This window comes from Eptatretus burgeri, chromosome 4, assembly GCF_056783735.1.
Source record: "Eptatretus burgeri isolate ZD-2024b chromosome 4, Ebu_testis_v1, whole genome shotgun sequence".
Lineage (NCBI taxonomy): Eukaryota > Metazoa > Chordata > Myxini > Myxiniformes > Myxinidae > Eptatretus > Eptatretus burgeri.
Genome location: NC_140964.1, coordinates 140,536,609 through 140,550,274, shown reverse-complemented (window position 1 = coordinate 140,550,274; position 13,666 = coordinate 140,536,609). Strand labels below are relative to the sequence as shown.

Genomic DNA, 13,666 nt, shown 5'->3' with positions numbered 1-13,666 from the left:
AAAAAACATACTGTTGCTGATTCGCGCCCGCCGGCGTGCTGACGGCCACGTAACTCGAATCGCGGCACGTCGCCCACCGGACGGACAATCCAGTCGTGACCCTCTCGGACTAACGCCGGGAACCAGTCACGGGTGGACCTTTCGGTCTCACCACGATCGTGCCAATCGGCCCCCGCGTGGGATAGGGTTGCTCGCCAAATTCGACCTACCTAAGTACCCACACGGAGGGTAGACCGGGCGATCGCACCTCGCCGCAGGTCGACTTCGGACACAGGCCACTTTAAGCGACCCGTTCCGTACTATCGGGATAACCGAGCGGTGTTATTCGTCGGCCTCGACGGTTCGATTAATTATCGGGCGTTTTAGCCCACGACCAACCCTTTACGTGAAGCAAGATGGAGATTCAATGAAAGAAAAGACGAAGCGAAGCGGGAAAACAGTTCAACAATAAGCACATTTATTTCGCGATGAACGGAAAGCACACATATACAATTCCACCAAAAGCACATGTAAAGGAAGAAGACAATGCAATACTACACAAAAAGCAAATGCAACAATGCAGATCTAACCGACTACCGGGCACACGGCAACACTTATACAATTTTACTTCACAGACGGCGCCGACAACACATATTCCCAAAGCAAAAGAAAAAGAACCACCCTCAAGGATGAGGCGGGCCTGGGGCCGAGACCGGGTCGGGCCTACCCGTCTGATGATGAGACGCGAAGTGGCGGTGGTGCCTCAACTCCGCGGGCCTCGCGGACAGTGTCTGGTAGGGGGTGGGAAAGGGGCCCCCTTTGTCGCACTATCTCAGCGCGGGGGGAAACAGGAGGGGGTTGCTGATGCTCGGGGGAAGGAGGATATCACCCTGTCTCGGGTCCCGCGGCGAGCGTCTCCTCCTCCACCTCGGTCGCGTTGCTGGCCTCTCCCTCTGCAGCTCCCGGCACCGACGCAAGCACCCCCTCGTCCGCCTTCGCCGCCGCCACCTCTCCACAGCTCCGTCTACTCGCCCTCTCCGTCTCCTCCCTTGGCTCGTCCCAACTCTTCACTCTTGACTTCTCCCACTTCTTTCCAGCTCCACCGACGACTCTCTTGAACTCCGCACACCCTCTTCTTTACTGACGAACGCAGCCGTTTATATAAGCCCCGTGGCTTCGCTCTTTCACCCTTGACCCTCTGCCTCCGACCCTTCACCTCTCTAACTGGCTCCCCATTGGCCCGAGGAAAAGTGGGCGTGAATGCTTTTTGATCCATGTATTTGCATATAGCGACCGCCCTCCAACGCCCTGGAGGCGGGGCCAAATCGCCCCTCGCTCACCGATTGGACGGAACAAAAGTGGGCGTGAGTCGTTTTTGATCCGTTTTTCTTCGGAAAGTCTGTGATGTCTCTGAATACACTGCTCGGTGCGCGCCCTGCACGAGTCCAGTATCGGTGCCCACGAGTGGCGCGAGATGGTGTGGATGCGATGGTGGCGAGTTGTGACGGTAAAGGTCGTGGCTGTTGTTGTGAAGCGGCGTTGTGGTTGGTGGTTGTTGTGAAGCGGCGTTGTGGTTGGTGGTTGTTGTTGTGAAGCGGCGTTGTGGTTGATGGTTGTTGTGAAGCGGCGTTGTGGTTGGTGGTTGTTGTGATGGCTGTTGAGACGTGGTTGGTGGTGGTAGTAATGGCGGCTGGTCCAAAATAAAGATAGTAAAAGAAAAACGGCTATCCTGAAGAGTCGCAGCCCGACTGAATGACATTTATTCCCTCTAGACAACGGGTTTGGGCCTAACTACACATATACTTCCCGAGATATCTCACCTAAGGGACCTGAATGGTGGTTTGTGAATTTCGTCAACCACAACAATACAATAACACAAACAAGAAAAAGAGCAGAGATTGCAGGCCCTCACCAGGATTTGTTTTGTGTTGTGTTTGTGTAGTTTTGTGTTACGTAATTAACTATTTATCCCAAGATGTTACGTAGACATCACGAGAACTGCCACTATATAACTGCTGGCAGTGATGACTGGGTAGCAAGACATCCTGCTTTGATCAGACACTTGACATTTATTATGTTTATGACATTTATTATTGTTCAATTGAATTCAGAATGGGATTAAAATAAATTCAATTCAAATCAAATGGAAGACTAAATAGGTGCAGTCCTGCGTTGGAGTCATCAGAAGGAACCCAAAGACACAAAAAGCAAAGATGACCACCGTGAGGAATCTGGATAGGACTTGGGTTTCAGCTGCTACTCCTCTACCCTCAAACCAATCCAGGCGCAGCCAAGTGAGCCTTATTCAAAAAATAAAAAAGAATGCAAATTCAAAATAATCCAATAATCCTGGCTGCCAGACCATGTGTCCGATCAGGTAGAAATTCAAAACATATATTCCCCATCACTATTAGATCATAATTTTGAAGTTTCACATCAATTAATGAAGCGGTTCAAGAAAGATAATTTAAAAAGATTTTTGCTCAATCCAATATGGCTGCCAGACCATGTGGCCTATCAATTATTTGTGAATACGTTGGTGTTCCCAAATCTTTGGGAACATTTGTTTGAAGTTTCCCCTCAATCTGTCCAGCCGCTCTGGAGAACGGCAATTCTGCAATGTCGGACGTACGTTTCAGAAAATGCTTTAATGAATAAATTTATGAAAACTGTGAATACTTTAAAACTTTTTATTTCATGAAAGGTAAACAATCAAAATGAGAAAAGGAAAACATGGCAAAAATTGGTAACTTTCCTTTAATTACTCCAAAACAATCCAAAAATACCCCGGTGTCAGACGTATTCAGAGAAATCACTTATTTCAACCTTTTGAAATCAAATGCAAAAAACTGTGATGTGTGTGGACTTATGAGAAAATTTTATCCCTAAGCATTTATTATGGATACTAAATCATGCCATCAAGCAGATATAATTACCTTTCTTTCAAAAACTTTGGGGCAGGGGGATTTTTTTATTCGGGGTTGGACAAACATTTTTATTGTCGGACGTACACGTGCAAATCTGTTCATTGCAGTCGGACTTGCATGTTTAAGTCAATTTTTATATTTATTTGTTTTCCCTTCATTTATTTAGATTGGGATTTTTCCTTGATGATCATCAAATTCTATTTCTGAGTCGACACAAGCACTCAATCCACAAGCACATGTAATAATTATGGAAAGAGAAGAAACAAGCAAAAATCCTGAAGATACAGCTGTCAATGTTACTTACTTTACGTACTCTACCTACAAATGCATACATACAAAGATGTAATTACGATGATAGATACACACTGGAAGTTATGTACATCTCGCCAGAAAAAGTCTACAAAAATTGGAAAGTGAACTGCCCTTTGTCCCCAACTGCGATCCGTGATAGCGATGGATACCAGTCTATGCCGATTACCAATACTGATCTTGCTTTAAAACAAAATCATTTTTAATACAAGTTGAAGTTCCATACAAAATAACCATTCTCATCATGGTGGGGGGGGGGGAGGGGGGGAAGCCCTGTGTGGAATTACTTTGAAAAATTACCCTGTGTCAAAAATGTGTACGTTATATATGAAGACGTGATGGACCATTGGACGATTATGTATTTTTGGAACCTGCGTAATTTTTTTTAATTTCTTTTACACTGACGTACTCGTATGAACCCACTGGTATATCGATATGGGAAAAAAATCAATACCAACGAAGCCTAACATTCACATTGTTTTTCCATCTTACTCTGTCTGCCATCTTCAACTGCAGTTAACAAACATTCTTAATTCATGTAATCAATGTTAACACTCACCTACAGTGTATCCCTGAGTACCAGCGACAGGATTTGTACTGGAAGATTGTTGCGCTCTCAAAATTGATGTAATTGTGCAAAGCCGACATTCACCATACAAGTCATGTGTTGGATCATTACTGTAATGTCGGTACTTGGGAACTTTGTGTTGGAACACTTTCATTCAGTAGAAAACTGAGTTAAAGTCACTGTCATTGAATGCTTGGAACATCAGAAATGAGGCAGGAAGTAAACCACTAAATACAATTTTAAAAAAATCCAACAAAGCACTTGTCTAACACTTCTTTATGTTGAGTACAAGGTGTAAAATCTATTGTTCTGTTGGTACTTATCAATGGATTAAAGTCTTTACTTAGCCAGGAGATTGGTATAGGCATGTGCATTCAGTGTCGAAGTCTTGATAATGCCTTTTTCAGTGCTTTATTGCATAGTGTCGGACTTCCAAAGAAAACGACCAGTCGGACATACATAAAAAGTGTACGTCCAACCCCCATAGTTTTTGATTCTGAAAGGAAATACAAAATATCTGAGTTTACAAATGTGCAGAGGACATAAAATGTGCTTTGCATTCCACTTTTGGCATTTCCTGGGCATTTTAAAAAAAAAGTGAGATTGATAAATGTACTTTTTTGGTGTCAGATGTACATTGCCAAAGTGGTCAGCCAAAAAAACAATAATATAAAAAATATATAAATTTCAAATTAATTTTACAGTTCTCGAAACCTATGCATGTATACTTTTATTCCACTATTCCCTTTTGGTGACTGTTGCTCAATTTGCTTGAGAAAAATCAAGAAACAAAAATCACTTTTTTATGTTCACATAAATCCTTATGTTAACTTATGATCATTATCAGTTAGATTAATTATATATTAATCTATCCAATCTAATTTTTCAACTAAATATTTACAAACTACATACAATCAACTGCATACAGAAAAAGTAAAAACAACAATATGGTTATCGAACCAGTCGCCGACTGAACATCCTCCATCGTGTAAAGTCCTTCCTCGGCACACCTGAGCTCCTGTCCACACACAAAGCTTTCGTCCGCAGCCTGATGGAGAACTGCTCTCCCCTCTGGGCTGTTGCTCCTACCTCCCACCTTTCTCGGCTCCACGCAGTGGAAACCAAAGCATTTAGGATCATTTGTATCTCCCACGGTGAGGCTGAGTCTTTGGGTCTCTCACTCTCTCACCGCAGGCAGGTCGGTGGTCTTTGTCTTCTACCGTCTCCTTTCCGGCCTCGCTCCCCCCTACTCTGACTGTGAGATGTTCCCCCTATATTTACGCAGGGTGCTCAAGGTCTGCCAGCAACTCCCTTCTTGTAAAACTACCAAAAATCAAGAATCATTGCTCACCTTCACTCTTTCCTTCCTCTTTTTTTTCCCCGCCTTTGGAGCAAACTCCCACACTCTCTTGAATCCCACTCTTCCCTCCAGGTTTTCAAAACAGCCATTCACCACCACCTCTTATCCTCCCCCATCCAAAACCACGATCTTTTCTACCCCCTGTTAATGCATCCCAAACCCACCTCCTGTTGCATAAGGACCTGAAAGTCCCTGTAGTGTCCATCTTGTTTACCCTGTCGGGCAAAAAAAAACAGGAACAGAGATATACGGAGATCTATGGAAGGGATGGGGTGGGGTACACGGGGTAAACAAGATGGACACTGCAGGTACTTTCAGGAAGGAAAGCAAGGAATTTGAAGGAGGTGGGTTTGGGGTAGATTAACGGGGATCGAAAAGAACATGGTTTTGGATGGGGGATGATAAGAGATGGTGGTGAACAGCTGTTTTGAAGACCTGGAGGGAAGAGTGGGATTGAAGAGAGTGTGGGAGTTTGTTCCAAAGGCAGGAAAAAAGAGGAATGAAAGAGTGAAGGTGAGCAGTTTTGATTTTGGTAGTTTTACCAGAAGGGGTTGCTGGCAGACCTTGAGTACCTTGCAAAAATATGGGGGGGGGGACAGATTGCAGAGAGAGCAGGGGGGGAGGGCGAGGCAGGAGAGGAGATGGTAGAAGACAAAGACCACCGACCTACCTGTGGTGAGAGAGTGAGCGACCCAAAGACTCCGCTTCATCATGGGAGATACCAATGATCTTACATCCCTGCTTTACACAGTGTTAAGCCAAGAAAGGTGGGATGCAGGAGCAACAGCCCAGAGGGGAGAGCGGTTCTCCATCAGGCTGCGGACGAAAGCTTTGTGTGTGGACAGGAGCTCAGGTGTGCCAAGGATGGACTTTGCACGATGGAGAATGTTCAGTCGGCGACTGGTTCAACAGCTATATTGTTGTTTTTCTTTTTTCTTTATGCAGTTAATTGTATGTGGTTTGTAAATATTTAGTTGAAAAGTAAGATTAGATTAATATATAATTAATCCAACTGATAATGATCACAAGTTAACATAAGGATTTTGAAGAAATAAAAGTGATTTTTGTTTCTTGACTTTTCTCAAGCAAATTGAGCTACAGTCACCAAAAGGGAATAGTGGAATAAAAGTATACATGCATAGGTTTCTAGAACTGTAAAATTAATTTGAAATTTATATTTTTTTTGATGTACACGTGGGCTGATGCCGTTTGTACCAGTTGCAGAATTTGAGTCGAGGTTTGACAGCAAAATGTCTACCTTGTCGGGAGAAAAGGAGACAGAGTCCAGGGACAGTTGGGTGTGACTGGGTAAGGTGGGTACAGAAAGCAATGTGTTTAGGACACAAGATTTAGAAGGAAACACAGAGGTTAGAAATTCAGCCTTTTCATGTGCAGTGTCAGCGATACGGTCATTTGAAGTAAGGGAGGGGATGGAGGAGAAAACAGACTTAACTAGATGCCACCAGGATTTGGAGGAGGGAGACAGGTTTGAGAGTTCACACTTCAGAATAAAAAGATGGTGTTTCCTGGCTCTCCTGAGGGTAGACACACCCTTATTCCGAGCTCAGTGGAAGGATCTGAGATTGCCTTCAGTTGGATTTGCCTTCCCTGAGGAAAAGTCAAGTTATTTTAGGACAACTCTCTCATCACAAGCTTCAGAGTTCCATGGGTGGGAGGAAGGGTACGACAACTGACGACAAGATGGGATTAATCTGTGTGAGAGAGAGAGAGAGAGAGAGAGAGAGAGAGAGAGAGAGAGAGAGAGAGAGAGAGAGAGAGAGAGAGAGAGAGAGAGAGAGAGAGAGAGAGAGAGAGAGAGAGAGAGAGAGAGAGAGAGAGAGAGAGAGAGAGAGAGAGAGAGAGAGAGAGAGAGAGAGAGAGAGAGAGTGAGAGAGACACACAGAGAGACACACAGAGAGACACACAGAGAGACACACAGAGAGACAAACAGAGAGACACACAGAGAGACACACAGAGAGACACACAGAGAGACACACAGAGAGACACACAGAGAGACACACAGACAGTTTATTTGAAAGAATTTCCAGGATGAGTTGTCAGAGAAAGTAGAGATGGAAGACCAGTCAAGAAGTTTGATGGCTGCTTGAAGTTCCTGCCAGTCAGCCTGAGTGAAATTCCAGACTCAACGTTGTTGAGGTGGTTCTCTAATAACAGCCACTTCAACAAGCATATGGTCAGATGAACCGATTGAAGCAGAAGAACAGCAGCAGATATTTTCAAGGAAGGTGGTCCAAATCAAATCCAGAAGAGATGGAGTACCATTAACTGAGATCTGGGTCAGGAACTTGACAGATTGACTCAGTCCCGATGAGTCGAAGAAGTCCTTTGCTGAAGTGCCATGGCAGGTGAGAGAGGAATCCACACCCAGCCAACTGGCATGATGACAATTGAAGAAGTCACTACATATGAGGAAGAGAGAGTTGGGATGAGAGGATGGAAGTTGGTCCATGTTTTTGGTGAGCAAGGTGTAAATGGAGTCATCACTGTTTGGTGGATGGTACAACACACACCTAAACAGGAGGTGGGAGTAGAGGGGAAGGCGTAGCCAGAGGTATTCCTGGGGGTGTGGTGGAGTGAGGGCAGTGCATGGAGAGTGAGGAATACAGTTTTTGATAGAGAAAGCAACTCCGCCTCCAGGATAACGCTCAGGTCTGTCATCCGGAGGAGGGAGTAACCAGGGAGAGTTACTGGGGAGTCAGAGACATCTTGAAGGAGGAAAGTTTCTGTTAAGCAGATTATGTCTCGTTTGTCAGTGGCAACCTGTGTGGAAAGATCTGTCAGGTTTGAATGAAGGCCCTGGATAATTGAGGTCCACACTGTGAAGGAAAACGAAGGGGAGGAGGCTTTGGGTGGAGGGGAGGGGAGGACGACAGAGGAGCGGAGGGGAGGTAAGTAGAGTTTTTGAAAGAGTGTGGGAGATCGAGATTCTCCCAGAAAAGCTAGGGAGAAGGCTCGATGAGGAGGAGAAAAGGCTTGGTGGTGATCGGTTGAGGTGCAGTGGGGAGCTATAAACGAGAGGGCAGAAGGCATTTGAAGATTGCAGGAGGTGGAGTGATGAGATGGAAGAGAGAGGGTAGGAGAAGGAAGCACCTTTGTGGATGTGAGGGTGGGGCAACTTTGAGAAGGAGGAGTGAGGGAGAAAGGTGAGGGGTAGATTTAAGGAAGTAGGGTGAATTGGCACTGAAGTTAGAAAAAAAGGATAATTTATGGAACATGAACATGCATTGCAAACTGGATTTAAGAAAAAAAACTTTATTCAGAGAATTAAGAGACTGGAGAAAACAAATGTAACAGTGGGACTCTTTAGACATGGGATGAAGGAAAGGTCAAATTGAAAACAGTCTTTTGAAGAAGTAGAAGAAGAAGAGTGAATTATGATACAATCCAGAGAACCACACATGTGAAAGAGGAAGTTGAAACATTTTAGATGTTGTAGAATTTGTCTTTCTCTATAGTTAACCGACTCCATGTGAATCCTGTTACTCAATCTGTTTGAAACAATTAATTCACTGTCCACAACAGAAAGTACATTACATCAGATAATTTTATTAACATGGTACCATGGAGTCCATACACTGAGATGGTAAACATCCACAATGATTTACACTGAGCTAAGATTACATTTCCTGGCATTTATATGCTTTTGTGAGAGTGGAGGGGGCTGATAAGCATTAGGCAAAATAACTCCAACTGCAATACGTGTCTACTAGGTGAAAAGCAAATGACATAATCATGGCAAAAGTTGGTGTTATCAACCAGGTCACTTTGTTCCATAGCAAGACATTCCTTTTATCAACATTTAGGTCAAATGACTCTTGGGTAAAGGGCAGCATAACTGACATCCAATTCGACTTATAGCATAAAAATTAAATTTATAAAGCACCAGCAATGATTATAATTGAAAGTACATTAATATAATTATTTTTTTCTTCCACAACGACCATTTTTTTGGACAAAGATTAGGTAAAGGAAAGGTGAAAGAAAAGAAATCGTGAAGGTTCTGGTGAATGTGAATCGGGTAAAGTAGAAGAAAGATGGTAGGCATGAAAGTTACAGAAGGAGGAAGAGGGGGAAGAGAAATCACCTGATTGCTGGAGGTGTAAGGTGAGAAGTCAAAAGATGTGTATTTTTAAAATTTGTTTTGTTATTGCTTAAAGAGTAGGGAAGATTAGTTAAAGGAAATGTTGAAGAAAAAATTGTGAAGGTGTATGGTGAATGTCGGTCAACAGAAGTAGAAGAAAGATAGTAGATCAGAAAAAGAGTAAGGAGGAAGAAGAGTTGGTACAGGAAGTCATGTGGTTACGTGGGGTATAAGGTGAAGAGGGATACTGGAAGGATGCTTTTATAGGGCTCTGGTGGGAAGGAAGAGGAGGAAGGAGGAGTACATGAAGAATTCAGAAGGGCATGTGGTAAGGGAAAAGTATTGATGATGGGGGATTTTAACTTGCCAGGGATAGATTGGGTCCAGGAACAGGGAAAGGAAAGAGCAGATGAAGATTTCCAAGTTTTATTCCAAGATTGCTTTTTACCCAGTTTGTTGATAAGCCCACGAGGGGGAGTGCAGTGTTCGACCTCCTTTTTCAGAAAAGATCCCAATATGGTGGAGGAGGTGGAGGTTGGGGAGCATTTAGGAGCAAGTGACCATAACATTGTGTGTGAAAATATTCTGTTGAGGGTTAGAGTTCAGGATAGTAGGGGAAGGCTATTAGATTTCAGGAAGGCAAACTTTGAGGATATGAGGAGAGAGTTGGGTGATGTCGATTGGGAGACTCGAACAACAGGACAATCATCATCAGAGAAATGGGAAACCTTCAAGGACCAAATGTGTAGAGTGCAGAGTAAGTACATTCCAATGAGGTGTAAAACTAGAAGTAGAAAGAGACCAGGGTGGTTGAGCAGTGAGATAAGGAACGCTATTAAGGTGAAGCAAAAGGTAATTATTCGGTTTAAAATAACAGGACTGGAGTTAGATTTATATCATTATCTGAGTAAACAGAGGCAAGTGAAGAAAATAACTCTGCAAGCCAAAAGAGAGTATGAGAAGGACATGGCTAAGAATATTAAACATAATAGGTAGGCTTTCTTTAAATATATCAGGGGAAAAGACCAGGTTAGGACCAGTGTGGAGCCATTGAGGAATAGCACCGGGAGAGTGGTTAGTGGTGAAAGTGAGATGGCAGGCTTATTAAACAGGTATTTTTCTTCAACTTTTACACAAGAACAGTCAGGAGAATTGCCAATAGCTGAGAGTATCTATCGAGGAGGTGAGGAAGGGCTTTTACAGAAGATCCAGGTTGGAGTGGAGGAAGTAAAGGAAAAGCTAGGTTATCAAAGAGAAGATCAGGCTCCGGGTTCAGATAAAATGCAACCAAGAGTATTGAGAGGTGGCTGAGCAGGTAAGCGAGATGTTAAGGGATATTTTCAATAGCTCACTGGAGTGAAGACAGGTACAATAGCTCACAGAGGATTGGAGAGTGGTAAATGTAACACCATTATTTAAAAAAGGATCCAGAGAAGAATTGGGAAACTATAGACCTGTTAGTTTGACTTCAGTTGTGGGGAAGGTGTTGGAGACATTAATTAAAGACCAGATGAGGAACCATTTAAACAAATAAAACTAATTAAAGGCAGTCAGCATGGGTTTACCAAACGTAGTTGTAGTTCCTGTTTCACAAATATTTTAGAGTTCTATGAAGTAGTGTCTGATTGCATCGATGAGGGAAAGGCAGTGGAGATAGTATATTTAGACTCTAAGAAGGCATTTGATGAGGTACCACATTGGAAGTTGTTAGCCAAAGTGAGGGCTTGTGGATTGGCTGGTCAGGTAGCTAATTGGATTGTAAACTGGCTTTGTGATAGTAAGCAAAGAGTGGCTGTGAGTGGGAGGATGTCTTGCTGGGAGGATGTAAGTGGTGGGGTGCCTCAAGGATCAGTACTCGGACAATTGCGATTCAATATTTACATCAACGATTTGGATAGTGGGATGAAGAGTAAGCTTTCCAATTTTGTGGATGACACAAAGCTTGGAGGTAAGGTGGATTGCAGAGGGGGTGATGAACAGATACAAGAGAGTGTTGATACTTGTATGTATTGGGCAAAAGATTGACAGATGTAATTTAACCTGAGCAAGTGTAAGGTGATGGGGATGGGAAAGTAAATGAAAATAGAGACTACAGGATGCAAGGGGTAATTTTGGAGTGTGTTACACAGGAGAGGAGAAGGATCTGGGGGTGGTAATAGATACGGGAGGTAAGCAGGCAGCACAGTGCCAGGCAGCTGGAGATAAAGCAAATAGGGTTTTAGGTTGTATTCCAAGGGGGATCATATATAAATCAAAAGAGGTGGTGTTAACATTGTACAGGAATTTAGTGAGGGCCACATCTAGAATATTGTGTACAGTTTTGGTCACCACAACTCAGGAAGGAGATAGATGCCATAGAGAGGGTTCAGCGTCGGGCTACTATATTAATTCTGGGCCTAGCAAGACTCAGCTATGAGGAGTGGTTGAAGGAGACAGGGCTTTATTCACTAGAAAGGAGGCGGTTGCAAAGAGATACGATAGAGATGTTTGAGGTAATGAAAGGTAGAGATAAAATAAGTGAAGATGAATTATTCAACAGAGTAGACAGTGATAGAACCAGGGGCCGTAGCCTAAGAGTAAAGAAGGAGGGTTAAGACGGAAGTAAGGTAGGGGACTTTCACTCAGAGTAGTTAATGCATGGAATGGTCTCCCTGGAATGGTAGTGGCAGCAAAAACAGTCGAAAAGTTTAAATTAGAATTAAATAGGTACCTGGAAGTTATGGAGATAGAGGGGTATGAGGATGTTGAAAAGACTTTTAGTAGTTTGAGCATTGATTGGTGATTGTGTACGGAGTGCTGTTGGTAGGGGTCTTGTTAAAGGGGGTTGTGTGGTTGATGTGTGTTTTTAACCAAGTCCATGCCCCCTATCCGAGGGGAAGAAAAGAAGAAAACAATAAAAAAATAAAAAAATTACAACAACAACAAAAAAATACAATTTTTTTTTCTTTCATTCATTAAAATGTTCTTGGGTTGCTGTTGTGTTCATGCAGGCATGATGGGCTGAATGGCCTCCACCTGTGTTGGATTTCCTTGTTGTTGTTTACCCTTAAGACTGCCAATATCCTTCATACCCATAAGACCCTGAAGACCTTTAATACCTCGAAGACCACTGAAGACCTGTTAGATCGCTTTTACCTTTAATACCCTTTCAACACTTTGGACACCTTTATATCCCCACACCCGTTAGATCTTTTATATTCTATAGACCCTTTAGATCTTTACACAACTTAAGTCCCTTCAGACCCCTTAGACCTCAACACATTTTGACCCCTTAACCCTTCAGACAGATTAGACAGCTTGGACCCTTGACTATTTGGAGGTTTATATTACTTGGACCTTTTTAGACCTTTTTTACACACTTGAAAGAGGAGACCCTTTCGACCCATTAGACTAACCAATATTGGAATGTACCCTTTAGACCTTTACACCATCTCGAACCTTTTAAGCGCACACCACACAAACATTCTTACAAAATCCAGACTATACTTCTTTTCAGGAAGTAATGCGCAAATTTGACCTACCCAGGGGGTGAATACTCTGCTTGTCCATCGTAGTGTGTGTGTGTGTGTGTGTGTGTGTGTGTGTGTGTGTGTGTGTGTGTGTGTGTGTGTGTGTGTGTGTGTGTGTGTGTGTGTGTGTGTGTGTGTGTGTGTGTGTGTGTGTGTGTATTTGACCACATATGCATAATCATGATTCACGTGTACCAGAAAGGGGAAAAATGAACTTTAACCCTTCAAAAATTGTGCGAATATTTTATTGAAATATCACCCACTTTTTTTATATCCTTTTATCAGCTGTGTTGCAATTATAATCAGAAATACTGCTTGATGGAGCAATATATTACTGTTATATGAATAAAATTGAAATGTTGAAAAAAGTATTGATTATAGCAAGTATTTTCTGAATCTAAACAATATGAGGAACAGGATTGAATGAGAATCACCATTGTTATCAGTCAGTGGTTCCCAACCTTTTCTATGCCCCCACACCCCGAGGAAATGTTCGATTAATGTTCGCATCCCCTACAAAAGTAATATCACATTTGAAGATGAAGAAGTCTAATTTATAATTTTTGAATCACAAATTGAACCACATACAATACTGTGGGTGAACAAATTGAACTTAAAAAATAAGCTTTAAACTCGGTTAATAAAATGCAAGTATAAATTGAGCAATTAGATTCTAATTTATTCAGGTAAAATTGTAAACAGTAAAATCAATCCCAATTGTGAACATAAAATTCAATGACTTCTTTGCTCCTGCTTCTAGTTCACGATTTTGTCAAAACGTGGAACTTTCTTGCTGACTGCGATCCATAGGTCTGCCTGTGGATTGAGGCGATTCCTAGATTTTGTCTTGATTGACAAAAGAGAACTGAATCCACATTCACACAATTATGTTGTTGCAAATGGAATGATGAC

The 13,666-nt window shown here is 42.7% G+C and overlaps 1 protein-coding gene across 1 annotated transcript in view; it reads left to right on the top strand.

Moving 5' to 3' along the window:
- Window positions 1–13,666, top strand: part of HECTD4 (HECT domain E3 ubiquitin protein ligase 4) — a 525,771-nt gene that overhangs the window by 416,616 nt on the left and 95,489 nt on the right. The window lies entirely within an intron of this gene.